At 33.7% G+C, this 19,539-nt stretch overlaps 1 long non-coding RNA gene across 1 annotated transcript in view; it reads left to right on the forward strand.

The window, feature by feature from the left end:
* Window positions 1-13,126: 13,126 nt before the first annotated feature.
* Window positions 13,127-19,539, forward strand: part of LOC117803105 — a 47,460-nt gene continuing 41,047 nt past the window's right edge. The window contains exon 1 of the long non-coding RNA XR_004626761.1: window positions 13,127-13,265. This is a non-coding gene — a long non-coding RNA (uncharacterized LOC117803105). The remainder of the gene's footprint in view (window positions 13,266-19,539) is intronic.

A 19,539-nucleotide genomic window follows, 5' to 3' on the forward strand; every position in this document is an offset into this window, starting at 1 on the left:
TCCCAGTGCTCATTGCAACAAGTGCCCTCCTTAATCCCCATCACCTATTTAGCCCATCTTCCCCCTCCACCCCTCTGGTAAGCATCAGTTTGGTCTCCATAGATAAGCATCTGTCTCTTGGGGCACCTGGGTGACTCAGTCGTTAAACATCTGCCTTCGGCTTAGGTCATTATCCCAGGATCCTGGGATCGGGCCCCACATCAGGCTACCTGCTCAGTGGGAAGTCTGCTTCTCCCTCTCCCACTCCCCCTGCTGGTGTTCCCTCTTTTGCTGTTTCTCTCTCTGTCCAATAAATAAATAGAATCTTAAAAAAAAAGTTTCTTGTCTTGCTTCTCTCTCCTTTCTTCCCCTCTGTATATTTGTTTCATTTCTTAAATTCCACATATGAGTGAAATCATATGGTATTTGCCTTTCTCTGACTGAGGTATTTCACTTAGCATTGTACTCTCTAGCTCCATCCACGTCATTGCAAATGTCACATTTTCATTCTTTTTTATGGCCAAGTAATATCCTATTGTGTGTGTGTGTGTGTGTGTACAACTTCTTTATCCATTCAGCAGTCAATGGACAGTTGGGCTGTTTCTATAATTTGGCCGTTTTAGATAATGCTGCTGTAAACATTAGGGTGCATGTATCCCTTTGAATTAGTACTACCTATTGAAAATTCACAATATGGAAGTATGTTGGGAGAAAGATTCTATGAAATATGGAAATTCCCACTTGTCACCCACATGGAAGCCACAGGCACCAATTTTTGAGGGCTTATATTTGTAAATATTACTGCCAGGCTTTGAAATTACTTCTTGGTGGAGCCCTGAGCCTTTAGCTGACAAATGTGATTGTTAGCAGTTTACACAAAAGAATTCTTAGACTAAGGTCTAGGTGACAAGCTGCAACAGATTTTGCCTTCTACTTTCTGTTACCTTTATTTAGCTTTTCTAGTAAAATAAATATATTTAGTCTGATTTTCTTTATCTCCACTGGCATTCACTGGTTAACACCACCTAGTGTAGGCAACCTACACACTTTCCATTTTCACATTTTCCCAGCTCTAACCCATTCTCCACTTTGAGAATTTATAGTTAATGTGACTTTTTAGAGCCATAGATCTGATCAGTTTGCAAACCTATTTCCTAACCATCTGTCTTTCTACCCTCATGTTAAAAATGGGAAAATTTTGCCTCAGAAGGTAAAAATCCAAAGGATAGAGCTGTCTGATATTAGAATACACATTCATCCAAATGCTTATTCCCACTGTAAAGGTATCATAAACTTCGATTGTAATACTATTTTGAAATACTGTAAGTCTTGAAATATGTTACCATTAATGTAAAAATTTAACATACCAGAGTTTTCTATTTAAATTACAGTATATATTTTAAAAAGTACTTTGCAATATCTGAGCTGTTAAATCACTTAAAAAGACTATTTTTTTATCATTTTATTTTCTTCTTATTATTATCATCATGATACATGTGCTCTTTAATCCCCATCTCCTATTTCAATCGGCTCCCCACCCACCTCCCTTCTGGTAACCAATAAAGGCTGAGAGCTGCCAAAAAAATTTTTTAATTAAAACAAAAAAAAAAATAAAAAGGCTATTTGAACACTTGCTCTGAATTTTAATACACTGAAACTGTGTAGTCTAAGATACATGTGTCCCAATTAAGTCACTCTTTATAAGGTTATTAAGGTTACAATGGAAAGATTCACAATTGTATCCTCAAAGAAAAGAGCTATTATTATGATCTTTTATAAAACGCTAATTTCATGTATTTGGTTATAAATTTCCTTTTTAAGAAAGAACATTGACTATCAACAGTTACAAATATTTAAAGCTAACTGCAAAATAAATTTTTAGAATAATTGGCTAGAAGTTTTTTTGCTCATTGAAAGTCATTTGGCACATAATCTAAGAAAAGGAACTTATTTCCAATTGTCAAATAAGAATTAGCTTTGAACTAAACTGGCAGGAACTGAGAGTTATCAGCTGTATGTAAACATAATTATAAATATGTTTTTTCATTTTTAATTAGGTATAATTTGCATACAGTAAAATTTACTTTTTAGTTTCCTAAATATATTCAGTCTTGTGACTACCACTGATAGCGAGATATAGAACCTCTCCAACACTTAAAAATTGCTTCATGTTCCTCCCTAGACACTGCCCCCCCCCAGTATTGCCATTGGTTTGTTTTCTGTCACTACGGTTTTGTGTTTGTAAGAAAGCCAAAATAATTTGTGTTCGTAAGAAAGCCAAATAAATTGAATCATGCAATATAAAGCTTTTTTTTATTTTGGCTTTTTCCAATTTGAGATCTTCCATATCATTGCATGTGTTATTAGTCTATTTATTCATTTGTATTCCAGAGTTGTATTCCATTGTACAGATGTAAAACATTTTGTTTATTGCTTTCATAGTTAAAAACAATTGGCCTGTTTTCAGTTTTTGTTGATTACAAATAAAACTGTTATAAATATTTGTATATAGGTTATTGGGTGAACATACATCTTATATTTCATGTAGACAGATAGGAATAGGATTGATTGGTCATAGAGTAAGTGTCCTTTTAACATTATAACAAGTTGACAAAACATTTTCCAAAATAGCTGTACCATTTTGAATTCCAAAGGAAAATGTTGTAAGTTTAGGTTATATATTTATATAAAAAGGATAAGGATCTATCATGGGGAAAACAATTTTAAAAAAGAACAAAGTAAGGAGTGTCTGCATGCTCAGATGGCTAAGCGTCTGCCTTCAGCTCAGGTCATGATTTCAGGGTCCATATTTGGTCCACGATTACAGTTGCTCCATATTTTTGGCAATACTTGGTACTTTCTTAGCCATTTAATAAACATATATTGGTGTCTCAATATGATTCAATTTTATTTTTCCCAATGATTTTATGTTAAGCATCTTCTTCTGCGCTCATTTGCCATCCATATTTCTGTTTTGGAGAAGTATCTGTTCAAACATTTTGTTCAATTTGGGGAATATTTGCTTTTCTTATTATTGAACTTTGAGAGTTCTTTGTGAATACAAGTATGTGATTTTAATGTATTTTCTCCCAATCTGTAACTTGTGTTTCACTCCTTTAAAAATATATATACTTTGCCAACGTGCATAACATTTTGATTATGGTAAAGTCCAGCTTCTCTCTTTTATTTTATGAGTGGTTTTCAGGACTGAATCTGAGAAATTTTTGCCTAATGTAAGATCTCCCCCTCTGTTTTCTACTAGATATTTTTGGTTTGTTTGCTTTTTATTTTACATTCCATTTAGGTCTATGATATATTTTAAGGTTTTATTTGCATAAGAGACATGAGATGAGTTTCACTTTTAGCCAACATATGTCCCTTAGTTCTAGCACTATTTATGAAAAAAACTATCCTTTCTCCTAAGAGTTGTTTTTAAGCCTTTGCTGAGTATCATTGAACTTTTATTTAGGCATCTTTTCCTGGGCCCTCTTTTTACTTTCACTGAGATATATATATATATAATTCCAGGCTCTTTTGACTACTGTATCATTTAAGAGGTCTAGAGAGTAGGTAGTTTTAGTAAGCTTACTTTATTTTTTTTTTTAAGATTTTACTTATTCATTTGAGGGAAAGAGAGCACATGAGGAGGGAGGAGAGGCAGAGGGAGAGGGAGAGTGAGAGCAGACTCTCTGCTGAGCAGGGAGCTGGATTTGGGGCTCAATCCCAGGACCCTGAAATCATGACCTGAGCTGAGGGCAGACGCTTAAACATCTGAGCTATGCAGACACTCCTTACTTTGTTCTTTTTAAAAATTGTTTTCCCCATGATAGATCCTTATCCTTTTTATATAAATTTATAACCTAAATTTACAGAAAGTTAGACTTGTTGATTTATTATTATTACTTTTTTAGAATTTGTTGATTTCTTTAAGGAAAAGCTTGCTGAGGGTTCGATTAACATTCCATTAAGTCTAGAAGCAGTTTAAAGAGAATTCACATTTAATTATATTGAATCTTTCAAGCTGTGACAGTGGAATACCACTCAAATTGTTTAGGAATTTTATATTTCTTTGATCAGTGTATTATAGTTTTGAGCATACAGATCTTGCACATATTTTGCAAGGTTTTTAGAAGAGTATGTAAGACTTATAGTGCTATTATAAGTAGTGATATTTTTATTTTAATTTACAATTTTCATTTCTAGTCTTTAGAAATATAATTGATTTTTGTATCTTGGTATTTTGAGACCTTACTAAGTTCACTTAGTTCTAATTAAGTTTTTTTGTAGAATTTTTAGATTTTATGAAGACCATCATGTTAGCTGTGAACAAAAAGTTTTATTTCTTCTTGTACTATTGATGTGACTTTTATTTATTCTTTGTTCATTATTAAACAAACTAAGGCCTCCAGCACGTTGCTGAATGGTGGAAGTGGTGACCAAACAAATTTGCTTTGTTCCTGACAATGGGGTCTGGGGCAGGGGGCACACTTAGTCTTTCATCAATATATGTGATTCCTAATATGTATGTTAGGTTTATGGTAGTTCCCTTTCTCGGGTTGAGGAAATTCACTTCCGTTTCTAGTTTGCATAAATTTTTATGATAAATACATATGAATTTTGTTAAAGAAATGTTTCTTTACCTGCTGAGATGATCATATGGTTTTGCATCTTTAATGTGCTGATGAGGTGAATCACCTTGATTAATTTTTGAATTTGAACTGACTTTTCTTTTTGGAGATGAAACTCCCTTGGTCATGTTATAATATCTTATTTACATATTGCTGGATTCTATTTGCTGTTTGGATGTGAATTTTTGTATTTATGTTTATGAGGGATATTGGTCTATAGTTTTCATTTCCTAAGATCTTTTTATCGAGTTTTGGTATCAGATTAATATGGCCTCTTAAAAGATGTGTTGTTTCTTCTCCATTTAGAAAGAATATCTATGAAATTGACAAGATGTCCTCCTTAAATGTTTAGTATAATTCTCCATTGAAGCCATCTGGGCCTGAATCTACCAATGTGGGAAGATTTTTAACTGGGAGTAAAATTTCCTTATGAAATATAGAACTCTGCACTAAATTTCTTTTTGAGTGAGCTTTGACAATTTGTTTTTGTCAAATATATTTGTATTTCACCTAAATTATCAAAATAACGAGCATGGATTTTTTTGGTAATATTATTTAAGTATATTTTTTATATTTGAAGGGTCTGGGGGCACCTGGGTGGTTAAGTGTCTGCCTTCAGCTCAGGTCATGATCCCAGGGTCCTGGGATGAAGTCCCACATTGGGCTTCTTGCTCAGTGGAGAGCCTGCTTTCCCCTCTCCTTCTCCCTCTGCTGCTCCCCCTGCTTGTGCTCTCTCTCTCTCTCTTTGTCCAATAAATAAATAAAATCTTTTAAAAAATATTTGTGGGGTTAGTAATATTATCCCATCATTTATTCCTAATATTGGTAGTTTGTGTCTTTTATCTCTTTTTCTTTATTTCTTGGATTTTAGAGCTTGATCAGATTTACCAACTGTTCTTTCAAAGGATTGGCTTTTCACTTAATTTTTTGTTACTCTTTTGTCAGTTTTGTGTATTTATGCTCTTGTCTTCTATTTCCTTCCCTGTGCTTGCTTTGAAATCAATCTGCTGTTCTTTCTGTAGTCCCTGAGGTGGAAGCATAGTTCATTTATTTGAGAACTTTCTTCTTTTATAATTTAAGTATTTAATGCTGTATATTTCTCTTTAAGGATTACTTTAGCTATATTCCATATTTTTGATATATTGTGTCTTTATGTTCATTCTATTCAAACTTCTAAAAAATTTTCTTTTGTTTTCCTCTTTCATCCATTCGTTACTTACAAGGGAGCTAATTCCAAATATTTGCAGATTTTCCAATACATTTGTTACTTCATTCCAATTCAATAAGGTCAAATAAATATATAATGACTGGTCTTCTAAATATTTTAAGTTTTGTTTTATGACCCACAATACAGCTTTTCGTCTTGATTCTCTCACGTGCACATGAAAACAATATGCATTTTTCTGTTCTCACTAAAGAGGGGTTATAAATGTCAATTAGGCCAAATGTTTTGATATTGTCATTCAGATTTTGTTCAGTCAGCTGTTGAAAGGGGAATGTTAATGTCTCCAATTATAACTGTGGACATGTCTACTTTGCTTTTAGCCTTATTAGTTGTTGCTTCATGTTTCCTTTGTTATGAGATGCATACGCATTTAGGAATTGTATATTTTCTTAGGGAATTATCTTCTTTATCGTTTTGTAATGTCATTATTTAATTCATAAACTTCCTTGTTCTGAAGTCAACTTTATAGGACTTAGTATAGCTGTTATGTCTTTTTTTCAATTTGTGCTTCCATGGTATGTTTTTTCATCCTTTTACTTTTGGCCAATCTCTCTCTATAAATTTACATGGGTTTCTTGTAGACAACATATAATTTGATATATATGAAATATCCAATATGACAGTCTCTGCTTTTAATTGACTTTTTTATGTAATGTAATTTGAGGGTCAATTAAAATCTGTCTTGCTAGCTGTTTTCTGTTTGTTCCATCTGTTTATTTTCCCCTCTTTCTCTCCTTATTTGATATTAATAATTTTATTGTTTTGATTATCCTCACTATTGGATTCTTTTTACACATTTTAAATAATGGCCATGGGGTTGAAAATATCTACCCCTTTAATGAGTTTCTACCTTTATATAAAATTATGTCTGCTTTATATGTAGTATAATGACCTTAAAAGAATACACTTTTTTTAAAGATTTTATTTATTTATTTGACAGAGAGAGAGAGAGCACAAGCAGGGGGAGCAGGATAGAGAGAAGCAGGCTCCCTGAAGAGCAAGAAGCCCCATGCCAGGCTCAATCCCAGGACCCTGGGATCATGACATGAACCGAAGGTAGTTGCCTAACCGATTGAGCCAACCAGACTACCAAAAAAGTACACTCTTATTTCAGTACTTTTTTTTTTACTATTATACATTTCCTCTTTATACATGCTACAAACACAATGCATTGCTATTAGTTTTGCTTTAAACATTCAGTTACCTTATAGAAATAGTAATAGAAGTTCCAATGTGTATTATTAATTGGGTAGGTCCAAATTTCTGTCTTGCATTAACTCTTCTGTCTGAAATACCTCCTTTAACATCATATAGTACAGATCTATTGACAATATACCCTCATAATTTTTTGCTTAGTAGTTTTTCCCATCTTCAACTTTGAAAGATTTTTTGATGAACTTATAATTCTGATTGGACAGTGATTTTTTTCTTTTCAATCTTTATATTATTATGTAAGTTATTAATACTTTTAAAATATATCATTCCATATTTTTCTGACCTTCACTAGTGTCTGGCAGAATTAGCTCCAGGTAAGCAAAGACTTATATTTGATATCCTTTTGGAGGTATCTGACTTTCCTTAGTTTAAAGTTTAGTTGGTTGCCCTGTCTCCTTGGTTCTCTGGTGGATTAAAGAGATGTTATGAATTGGAAGGCTATCCAGAGTTTGTTGGTTGTGCTGGTGGTAGGGTGGAAATGATATTTGTTTAAACTGTACTCTAAGTGAAAGCCAGAAATTAGTATTATTTTAATAAAAGTTAATTGAATTTTCCAAGAAGACATCTATGAAAACTATTGTATTATGCCTTTGGATACTCATGCTTAACTAAAAACTGGAAGTTTACCTTCTTTTCACATCTCAGTTCAAATTGGAAATATAGAACAGCTTGTCCTCCTCCTCCATGTGATTACCTTTCTTTGTAGGTTGCTTCCCTTTAAATTGCTGATACTTTCAGTGAAGTGAAAAAAGTGCAATGTCATAGTATTTATTACATAAACAATAGAGTTATTAATGTTTGTTATATAAATCGTTCTAGGTTTAAAGCTATTTGATATAATCTGAAGTCTCTGAACAATGTTTATATTTGCATTCGACTTTCTTCTGAAAAAAATAAACCTAAGAATTGAATATCAGGTAGTGAAATAGTACCTCATACAATAAATTTTTTAAGATGTCATATTATTTTGGGGGATGTCAAACCTTTTATTCATCTTCATATGATATTTTAAAAATTGGATAATATAATCTATTATATATCTTTACAATCTGGGAAATATGTGTTTTCCAAACACAGGAGGTTAATAAATTTCATTCTCCCTCATCCACATTTTTCCTGATCAATGCTATCTTGTAGTTGGTGAAATTGGTAACAAAGAATCTGTTTCTTAATACTCTTCTTCTAGAGATAAAGAAAAAGAAAGAAGAAAGCTTAAAACTATTGTTAATAGAATATCTTAAAAATATGTTTGCTATTCTTCATCAGTGATTATAATATTAATTAAACCTAAGGAGATGAAGAGTTCCATTTTTTTTAAGAATTGTGATGACTTCTTCTGCTATTGCCTCTTGCATCATTTACAATAAGCATCACTGAACCATAGCATTATATGCATAAGGATAAGGTATCTTAAATAATTTAATACACTATATTTATACAAGCTAGGCAACCATATGGATGAGTTCCATTTTTTATTATATAAGCTTTAACTTTTGTTCTTTAAATTTTTTATCAGTGTCATTCAGTATAAAGAGTTTAAACATTTTCTTTAATAAACCAGTGAGAGTACAAATATTCTGTACATTTTCTTTGTATTCTTTTCAGCAAAATAGTAATCAGTTTTAATTTTAAATTTCAAAGGAAAAAATATAATCTAATTTTCACTGGTATATCATAAATTATGTCAAATTTATCTTGTGAGATGAGATAAAAAATTTATACAACTATGGCAATGGAACATTTGATATTCAGAAATTCACTGGGACTACTTCTTGTATTACATAGAACTTTTCTGATTAGGCATAACCAAGTGATTCTAATTTATGAAATTTTCTTAACAGCTGCATCATTTTTTAAATGTGCCTCACTAGACTCATCAGTATAAAGAACATCAAAAGATACTTCATTTTGGAAATCGAGGTTAGTGACTTCTCTTTCCATAAAAACAAGGAGCTCACTATATTTTGAAATATGTATATTTTTACATGAATGCTTTAAAGTGGTCACAATCTTAAAAGTTGGATTACAGGAAGGTTGCCAATTTGGAGATGCTGAAAAAATGTTAGCTTTCATTTTAATAGCATTAAATTCACATCATTGTGTCTAATTCCAAGAAGCAAAACAATATAAACGCATTAGCTGCATATTCTATCATCTGTCTACAATGTTGGAGGTAATTAATGTAGTCAGTTTGGTTAAAAAAAAAAAAGAAAACTCATACATACTCCTAAACAAAAGAAAATATAAATACCCAATTAACCAAAAATGTATTAAATGAAAGTTGGGCCTATGTCAGTGGCTTGGAAAATGAAATGGAAAATATCACTTCAAGCATAGGGAAAAATATAAAGAGCTATAAATCTAAAATGAGATGGCTAGAAACTTAGATGATAAATTCAGAAAACAAAATGGAATGAAATGAAACAGAAGTCAGTAATTACAGAAGAGACAGGAGAAAATTCCTTGAGATTAGTAAGAATCCAATTCTGCAGATCGAAATCTCATTAAATTCCAGACAGGATTTATAAGAAAATAAATGTTCCTATGCATATATTGATAAAATTCCAGACCTCAGAAGAAAAAAAAATCATACTAAGCTTTCGGACAGAAAAGTACAAGTTTCATACAATGAGAAAAAAGTCGGACTGACATTGGGTTTCTCCTTTTCCAGTCTTGATATGAGAAAACAGACTAAAGAAAGTGTAGGACTAAAACCCTTAAATGCTGTAACCAGCCAAAGTGAGGATATCTTAAAGACATGTAATAATTTAGAAATCATATTATCCATGTACTACTTGAGAGCCCGATTTTGAAAAAAATATCACTCCCACAAAAAATAATTTAAAAATTGTGAACAATGGTTGGAGGAAGATGAAAAATTGAGGAGGATGTAGTTAGCAATGAAGATTAATAAGCAAAATCAGTAAGTTTAATAACAGTGAGCTTAATAAAGCAAATAAAAATAAGCTTAAGCAAAACAAAGTTTATTATTTAATGTATTTAATATTGCATTCTAACTGGGATATGAAGTACATATGCTCATTAAACATATAACTAAATTACGTTATATTGTAATTATTACTGTAAATAAAAAGAGGAGAAAAGAAAAACTAGGTAAGGGGAACCAGAGTACAGGCAAGTGGTGAGGCGTTTAATTTCAAATGTAGCATTGCAAAATAGGCTTTATTAGGAAAATGACACGAAACCAAAGACTTGAAGAAGAAAGGGGATTAGCCATGAAGATACCTGATGGAAGAAATTTCAAGTCACAAGAAATAGCCAGAGACAGTTTGAATGGAACAAGTGGGTAAGAAAAAATAAAGGATGAGGTGAGAGAAGTAGCTGGAGAAGGGGGTAACTGGAGAATAACAGTAACTGGTAGGAGCCTCATGGGTCATTATAAGAACTTAATCTTTGATTCTGAATAAAAAGGTGAGCCACTGCAAAGTTTTAAGCAAAAGGGAGAATTATGGAAAATAAAGTGAATGTACATTTTATATATTAATTGATTCAATCTGGCTTTGAATATGAAATAAAACTTGTAATTAAGTTCACCAGCAAATAAAGGAAAAATATTCAAATAGACAATATATTATATGGTATTAAGGGATAAAAGGCAAAGATGAAATTTCAGTATAAATATAGAAAAACTTCAGATTTTATGGGTAAGAAAAATAAAACTTCAGAGTAAATATATATATTCTGAAATACTTTTTTGTGTATTTCTTATATTTATATATAATATATAATGCATTATATTATAGACTATATACACTTAAATATTTGCTTTTGTTAAACAACAAATTTTCAAGTTGATGAAATGTTTTATTTTGTATTTTAGTAAAAAAATATCCGGAAACCTACTTTTTCCATCGTAGCTGTTTTAATTAGAATATTTCCATGACTTCTAATTTATCAAATTTGTATTTTAAAATATTGTGTACAATATTAGTGCCTTGTCATGTATGTTTTTATGTGTGTGTGATTTCATTGATTGTTTCTGAATAAGATTAATGTTTATTTTAATGATTCAGTGTACATCTCATTTTCTGATCCTAGATAGCATATCGCAGGGGGGGGTGTATTTTACAAATGCCAAAACTCAGGAGTAGGTTGTGGAGGCCACATGACTGTATGGAGTGGAACTGAGATTCACACCTTGCTCTGGCTTTTTCTCTGAAACCACACTTGAGCGCATGTAACATTATTAATGCAGTAATGATACAGGATAAATGACCTTCCCCCCAAAGTAGAAGTTCAAATATTTTTCCTTTTAAAGTAAATGCCAGTTGTACACTTTTTCATCATGTCCTCTTAATCTTCCTTTCAGGTATGTGAGTTCATAGGGAACTTTTTAGTGTCGTCAGAATGGTTAATGCAAAGTCAAATTAAGCTAGAGTCTGAAAGTTTCTGTTTTCTTGATTGAATTAAATGCAGAGTGCTCATGTATATGCACAAACACTGGCATTCAGCAGAGCCCTCATTACCATGCTGAGAAGTGTGGATTCAAATTAGAGCTGCATGTTAGACAACCGCTTGCATAAACCAAAGCTTGTTAAAACAATGTTAATGAGCCCCCATTGTATCCAGCAGCTTCACTTCCCCAGTCTTTCATATGTGTTCACACGAGAACTGGGAAGATGCTGAACTGATTAAGTCTGAAATGGAGCTGGATACTCTCGACTAAGCCGCTGGGGTGAAGGGAATTAGAAAAATCAGGAACAAAGAGCCATATAAAGTTTACTCTAGGTTAAAAACACAGTGATAGAACTTCTCCCATGTGTCAGAGTTTTTTTGAGGCACATTTAAAAAGCTGGCCAAGCAAACCATATATAAGGTTGTTAACCTAACAGTTATCCTCATTTATATTTTCTAGCATAATTTGGACAGAGTTTTGTAAGGTTTTTCTGAGTTGCTTGCTTCTTCTACAGTTATTTTCTTTACAGTAAAAATCTTTTCATGTGGCTAGGTAAAATCTGTTCTCAGAGGACAAAAAAATACCTTATAAGGAATGAAAACAAATGTACCCTCCTCAATGGTTATCCTTGATACGTTACTTTATACCAATGAAATTAGAAGGAAAGATTTGAAAATAAATTTTAAACTCAGCATGGTCTATTTCTAGCAACTTCTAAATGATGCATAATGAAATTTCAATTTAAGGAACATCGTTTTAAGTGTTTAACATTGACACTTTACTGCCTTTGTTATTTCTGCCTTTGGCTCAGGTAATGATCCCAGGGTCCTGGGATCGAGCCCCGCATAGGGCTCCTTGCTCAGTGGGGAGTCTGCTCCTCCCTCTCCCTCTGCCTGCCACTCCCCCTGCTTGTGCTCTCTCTCTCTCTCAAATAAATGCATAAAATCTTAAAAATAAAAAACCACTAGAAAAAAAATGACATTTTACATGATCACCATACCACTGAGTAGGTGTAAAAACACAGGCATTAGGTAAAATGTAAACATGCACTTTGAAAGACTCCTACTGTACTTGTTTATAATATGACATGAAGGTTTTCAAGTTTAAACTCTTTTTTTTTTTAAGATTACAGATACCAGAAATTTAAAGTTGATTTTTATATATAATAATGATCTTATGGAATGGACAGACCTCAAAAGAATACATTTCCTCTCACCCCACTTAGGATTTGGTAACCACTGTTTGAGGAACCCTGGTCCACTGCCTTTTAAGGTCATTTGTCCCACCCTCAGCAGACATTAGTTGCCAATCAGTCTTGAGTACTTAGAAGTTCTAAATTTTTGAAAAATATGGATAAAAGCACACCAGTATAATGATAGTTAGGAACTAGAAAGGAATCTCCCAGCTACTCAAGAATCATGATAAAATGATGTATATGTATGTGTATGCTTGTTTATTTACTGCCTAGCCATCCTGCTAGGTGGTAATTTCCATGTGGATATGGGCATGACAAAGTTGTTCATCATCATACATCTAGGACATAATATATTTTCTGGCCCATAAAAGGAACTCGGTGAATACATAAGGAATGAGAGAACCATAGGGAAATAAAAGACTTGACTTATGAGATTTTGTTTGGTATATTTAGGGTTAACCATGTGAAAACTATGTTGAAGCAAGAGACTCCAAAGCAAGACCCTGAAGACTTTACAACAGCACTCGTTACATGAAGCATCTAAAGGTCAGCAAATGCTTCGTGAAAGCCTTTTGATGACAGCTGTCATTACAACTTTACTACAAAGTAAGCTATAGTTATAAAAGCACTCATGGGGAATGGTAGCCACTTTGAGACCAAAGGTTTACTGCTGGAGCTATTTTTACATGTCAGGTCTACTTACAAATAGAGCAGTAAGCAAGACAAATGAAGAGTGTGTTCCAACTTGGTGAACAATGACTGTGTGACTTTGAAAATTTTGCAGTTTATTATTTCAGATCCTGAGTAGATGCCTCGATAGGACACTGAATATTACGAAGGAAGTATGAACCCACTCTCAGAAAAAATCAGTGATTTGTTCTATTAACAATTCTCTAAAATATAGAGCAACTTAAAAATATCGGTCCCTAGATGGAGTGAAGTGGATTGCCACATTTGTAAGACTCAAAACGGGAGGCATTTCTGTTGTGTTTCCTGTGTATGACTGAAGAATAGTTGCACATAATTGGGAAGTAAGATTTTTCCCTTACGGAGTCAGTCATTTTGGTTTTTATAACTTAAGAACTCCAGAGGCCAAATAAATTATAGGAATGGAACATAAAGAAACAATGCTAAAAAAATAGCCACTCGGTCTTACTATTTGATAAACGATGAACCTGGAACTGAAAGGTTAAGTGATTTATCAAAGGTTGCCTAATTGTGTGTGTAAAAGGCAGAAAATAATTCCTGCTATGAGGATCAGGTGAGATGATAGCGTTTAAGTGAAACATTATTCAGTTAAACTGATGCGCTGATAGAACTTATATGTAAGTTGTGTACCTGATGGTGTTTAAATGTTTTTATTTTTATTGAAAAAAATATCCTACACCATCAGTGCCGTGTATCAGAAAAAGTGCTCAGTCGACAACCAGACTCTGACTATGGCAAGTTCTTGGACTTCCACATTTTAGTTTCTGTGCATTCTAAAGAAGAGGGGCTCATAAAAGCTGACACGACATGTTTTATGAATTGAAAGTCAGGGAGCAGGGAGAAAATGGTGCATTTGTAGTTGAGATTCCTGTGTCCCTCAGGTCCTGGCTCTTCAGCTTGGGCACAGCTGTTCTTCCCTTCCCCAATTCCTCTGCACTCAAGAGCTAGGCTGTTTCTTCAGCTCTGAAAACTTCCCCTTCAAATAGAAATTTCAGGAATCACTCAGAGGCTAACTCCTAGCTCAGGGGCTAAGAAAGATCAGAAAAACAGCAATACCCACAATAACATGCCACTTTGACATGATCAAATATTCAATTTCAAGCATAGAGAATTTCAGTCACGTTCACCTGAAAATATTCTGCCCTGTATCCAGGGTCTGTCTTTTCCAAATTACAAAAACATAAATATACCGTAAATCCTTCCTAAGTCCTTCCGAACCATGTCCTGACAGAGATATGCCCAGGTTTAGCTTCTGTAGGAATGTCAAACACATTGCAATAATAGCAATGGCTCCCTTAAATCACTGGAGTTTATTACCCTTTCCCCCACTTTGCTCCAAATGGCTTCACCTTTAATCGCCTCATCACTGTTCATCTCCGCATCCACTTCTGCATCTGTCTACCCAAGAATCTGCTAGTGATCATCCCAAAGACCCTTGTAATAATAATGCAATCTGCTTCATTAAAAAAAATGTCTCATTTAACATTAGAAATTACCTCTCAGTTTATTCCTTAATGGCCTACTATTTTTAGAGCTCTATAAACTGTGCCTTTCCTGGGATTTTTTTGCATTCAGAGGTAGTTTGCAATATGCAAAAGTCTTGAATAATAGATAAACAGAGACAGAAAGCCAGTGAGCGTTAAGCTGAGGGTGCTGCTGGGCAAAGCAAGACAAACCTGACTCCATGCAGAAGAACCAAGCTTTGTGGGATGGGTTCTGACCCATCGAAGAGTAACCCCAAGATCATTAAAAGAATTGGTTCTTTTCTTGTATTTTAATATAATAAAGGAGAGCAACCCCTGGGAAGCCAGTCCTGCACAGGAAAGAGTGGAACTCAAGGCAGAAGCTACCGAGTGTTCAGTGAAAACAAGTCCACCCCCTGGGGGGCGGGGTCGGGATTGTTTAGTTTATAGGAGCTCGGCTCAGCCCCATGCTTTCCCCTCAAGTCCTGAGACTCCGGAAGTCCAGCTGGTTGTTTTTCAGGAAAGCTGCTCAGTCTATTAGCTAGAGTTCAAAGAGTACGGTGAAGTCATAGACCACAGAATTGTAAGTTGCAACAACAGCCTGTTTTTACGCCAACTCTGGTCATGTTTCTGAGAAGTTATTGCTATACATTCTTCTCCTTGGTCTCTGACCGCTCGTTATCTGCAAATTTGTCATACCATCCAGACTCAGCGTCGTGCAGCAGCCAAATTTCTGAGCACATTGCTCAAGGACCATTGCTCAGAATTTCATTATCATAGGAAATGATGTGATTCTTTTCTTATTTATAACTCTAGAATCCTTTAAAGACAAGGCATCTGGTATGAGGTTTCCAATTCACTTTAGGAAAAAAAAAAGTATTTGTCCACTCAATGTTGTTAAGAAAGATCTGCAAAGAAATGATGTTTTGAGCTATAACAAGAGTTTCTTGGGTCATTCTTGGATAATGTGCTACTCATTATGCATTCTAATCTCGTTACATTATTATTATGGAGAGGAAACTGGTGCAGCAGCTCTCTTAATATTGAATGCACACACACACAGTGAAAAAATGAATGAGAGAGTTTACTGAAAGATTAGTGTGTACGTTTTAGGTGAAGATAGTTAGTGGTCCCTTAAAGCTGTCAAACCTGAGGAACTGATTTAAAACAAAGTATATATTTAAAGTGTCAGTAATGACTTCTTTCCCCTAACAATATGTTAGACTATTTGGTTTAATTCTACTTTCATCTTTGACAGCTCGCAAGTTTCTCAAATAATTGCTGAATGCCCTATTCAGCAGAAATTCAATCTGGTAGGGATTCTTGCTGTAAGTCATGCCTAGATAACTAAAGCGTGAGTAACTGTGAGCCTAAGCACTATTAAGAAACTGAAATGTATAATCTCCCTGTAGAAAAAAATCTCCTAAGTCATTTTATCACAAAATCCTCACAGATACTTCTGCCTTTTCCATAATCCAATAAGAAAAATAATCCTATCAGGACAGTAAGCACTATGCTGCTGTAGGTTCAATCAGTTCTCAGATATCAAGGGAAGAGAAAGAGGGTTTTGGAAGGAGAAAGAATATCTTCAAAGCTGTTTAACTGTAGAATAGTCTCAAACAGCAAAGGAAATCTTCAAATTTGTGTTATTTATATATTCAGTAATGCTTGAGCCAAAGAAGTTATAATGTATTTATTTCTTTAGGCATGTTTCTATAATTACCTTGCTATGCAAACATATATTCTACAATTACTTACTATATGTTTAACAGAGATATAATTTTATATGCATATTATGTAGCACATTATATATTATAAAATTTCATATATATTTAACACATTGACAAATATAATTTCATTTTAAACCTTATATAATGTATTTATGTATTGTATGTTCTTCAAAATTTTCCTCCTGAATAGACACTTATCTCTCCTTCCTTCTTCTCCCATAGTTAAGTAACAGGTAAGCATATTTAGAAGCAAGACTGCAATTCTCTCTTTTTTTGAAGTATGTAATCAATAATTTGACAGATTAACTTAAATTTGGAACAAAGATTCAAAGCAAAAACCATTTTAACATTTTTGCCAAAGAATTATAAATATAACATATAGCATTTTAATAGAATACTTAAAATTTTACGTTAAGACAAAAACAGGCAACATTGAAAAGCTTGTGACAAGGTAAATTTCTTAAATTATCTGGACAGTCTTGTCTGTAATTAGTTACAGAGGATCTTATGATTTCTGTGATTTATACTGTTATTCTTAGGGTTGCTGTATTTCAACATCCACTTTTATGAGATGGGATTGCATATAGATGAGGTAGTGTTCTTTGGAAGGATTCTGTAGGGAGAACTGGATATTTCCGAGTCCCACAATGAGAATTATGTGAGAACGTCAGGGAAACAGATCTTATTTAATCAGGCTTAAGGTGAATTACAACTTTCATGCTACTTGATATTTCTCTTTCTTCCTTACTCTACTGTGTATCTAGGACCCCTTCCACTCCTGCCTCTGATAACTAGCTTCTCCAGCTAACCAGATCCTGGGAGCAATAAACAACTTCGCTGAAAGTAATCGTGGGGATTATCTTAATAATAACTCTCTGGGATAGGCATTTTTACACACAGCATTTTTTAAATAAGGAACTGAGGCTCAGAGAGGTAAAGTAACTTTAAAGACAAATCATTGTTATATTGTAGAAACTGGATTAGAACTCAGGTCTCACTAACTCTAGAATCCATACTCTTTTTTTTATAATAATAATTTTTTATTATGTTAGTCACCATACAGTACATCCCAAGTTTTTGATATAAAGTTCCATGATTCATTACTTGCGTATAACGCCCACTGCACCATGCAATACATGCCCTCCTTTTTTTTTTATACTTTTTTTTGTTATGTTAGTCACCGTACAGTACATCTCCAGTTTTTGATGCAATGTTCCATGATTCATTATTTGCATATAACACCCAGTGCACCATGCAATATGTGCCCTCCTTAATACCCGTCACTGACCTATTCCAATCCCCCACCCCTCTCCCCTCCAGAATCCATACTCTTAACCATTAAGTGGCATGGCCTGTGTAAAGAATTTCTGCATATTCATTCACTACTTTGGCACATTGCCAGCAATCTATGTCAAAAATTTATTGACCCTCTATCCATACATAATTCTGTTAAGTCAGTCATTGCAGTTCAATCCAGACAAGAGAGTATTCATCTTTCAAGGGCTTGTATTATCCTTCTTTATATCATATTTTTTCTTACCCTAAGTGGATAGTGGCATTTTCTCATATGCAGTGCTACACTGAGATCTCTGAAAGTAGATGGAGAATAGATTGACAGTTGATTTCCATATGTAACTGGAGATCATTCTCTATTGAACTTTTCATTTCTCTTAAATTCCAAAATTACAACATCTTAAAAACACATTTTGAGTAGACTAGTTGTTAATCAGTGTCTGACGGGAGTGCAAAGAGGGAAGTCATAGTTTAATGAGTATAGGGTTTTAGATTTGCAAGATGGAAAAGCTCTAGGGATTTATTTTACAACACTGTGAATATACTTAGCACTACTGAACTGTACACTTCAGGTAGTTAAGATGATAAATTTTAGTTATGAATTTTTTACCAAAAGAAAAAAGGAAAAAAGCACATTATATCTCAATATATGTTTATTGGAGATACACCATACACATTATAATACTTAAGCTTACATTCACTGGTAGCTTAAAAGTTATTTCTTCCTAAATCTGCATACCTTAGTCTATATAAGCCCTCCTCAACCCCTAACATACAACATAACTGTTCTTTCTTCCATTTAACTCCTTCCTTATTACTCAGCCGGGGGATTCATCTGCATTTGACTGTTGGATATACTGTGGACTATTAGCATGAGAGTTACAGAATCAGATAAACGAAGTTTAAGGTACAGAATATCACATTTATGGCTATGTAACTTTGGGCAAGAAACTTTCTCCTGACTTCAGTGTCTTCATTGGTAAATGTAAATATCAAAAGTACTTATTTCAGATGTCATGAGAATTAAATGTTACACATTTAAATATCACAGCTTCTGGCATATAGGGACCGCCAACTGAATAAAATATAGAATATAATTATTGATATTATTTTTAAATTATATGATTTTGTCTTCCTTTCTGGCATGAATCCCAAATTTATTTTCCAAGGAAAATCCTATAATATGAACAAATATAAGCAGGTAAGGGCAAATATAAGCAGACGTTTGTGAAACCAAATTCCTTTTCCTCTTGGGCAACAGCTTTACTAAATTCCTCTGCTTCTCCTGAAATCAAAATTGCCATATGACCAAGTTCTAGTTCACTAGAAATTGACCAGAAATGATGTGGTCCCAGGTACCTGGGTGGCGCAGTTAGTAAAACATCTGACTCTTGGTTTCAGCTCAGGTCTGATCTCAGAGTCCTGAGATTGAACCCCGTGTCTGGCTCCATGCTCAGTGAGCAGTCTACTTCTTTCCTTCTCCCTCTCCCTCTGCCCACATCCTCTTTCTCTTTCTCTCTCTCTCTCAAATGAACAAATAAATAAATCTTAAAAAAAAAAAAAAGAAAGAAGTGATGTAGTCCCCTTCGAGGGCCAGGCCCATAAATTTCTCCCATTCACTGTCCTCCATGCTATTTATATTCTTGTTTGAGATAACACAGCAAATCCGGAAGTCATATACTAAAG

Source organism: Ailuropoda melanoleuca, chromosome 7, assembly GCF_002007445.2.
Source record: "Ailuropoda melanoleuca isolate Jingjing chromosome 7, ASM200744v2, whole genome shotgun sequence".
Lineage (NCBI taxonomy): Eukaryota > Metazoa > Chordata > Mammalia > Carnivora > Ursidae > Ailuropoda > Ailuropoda melanoleuca.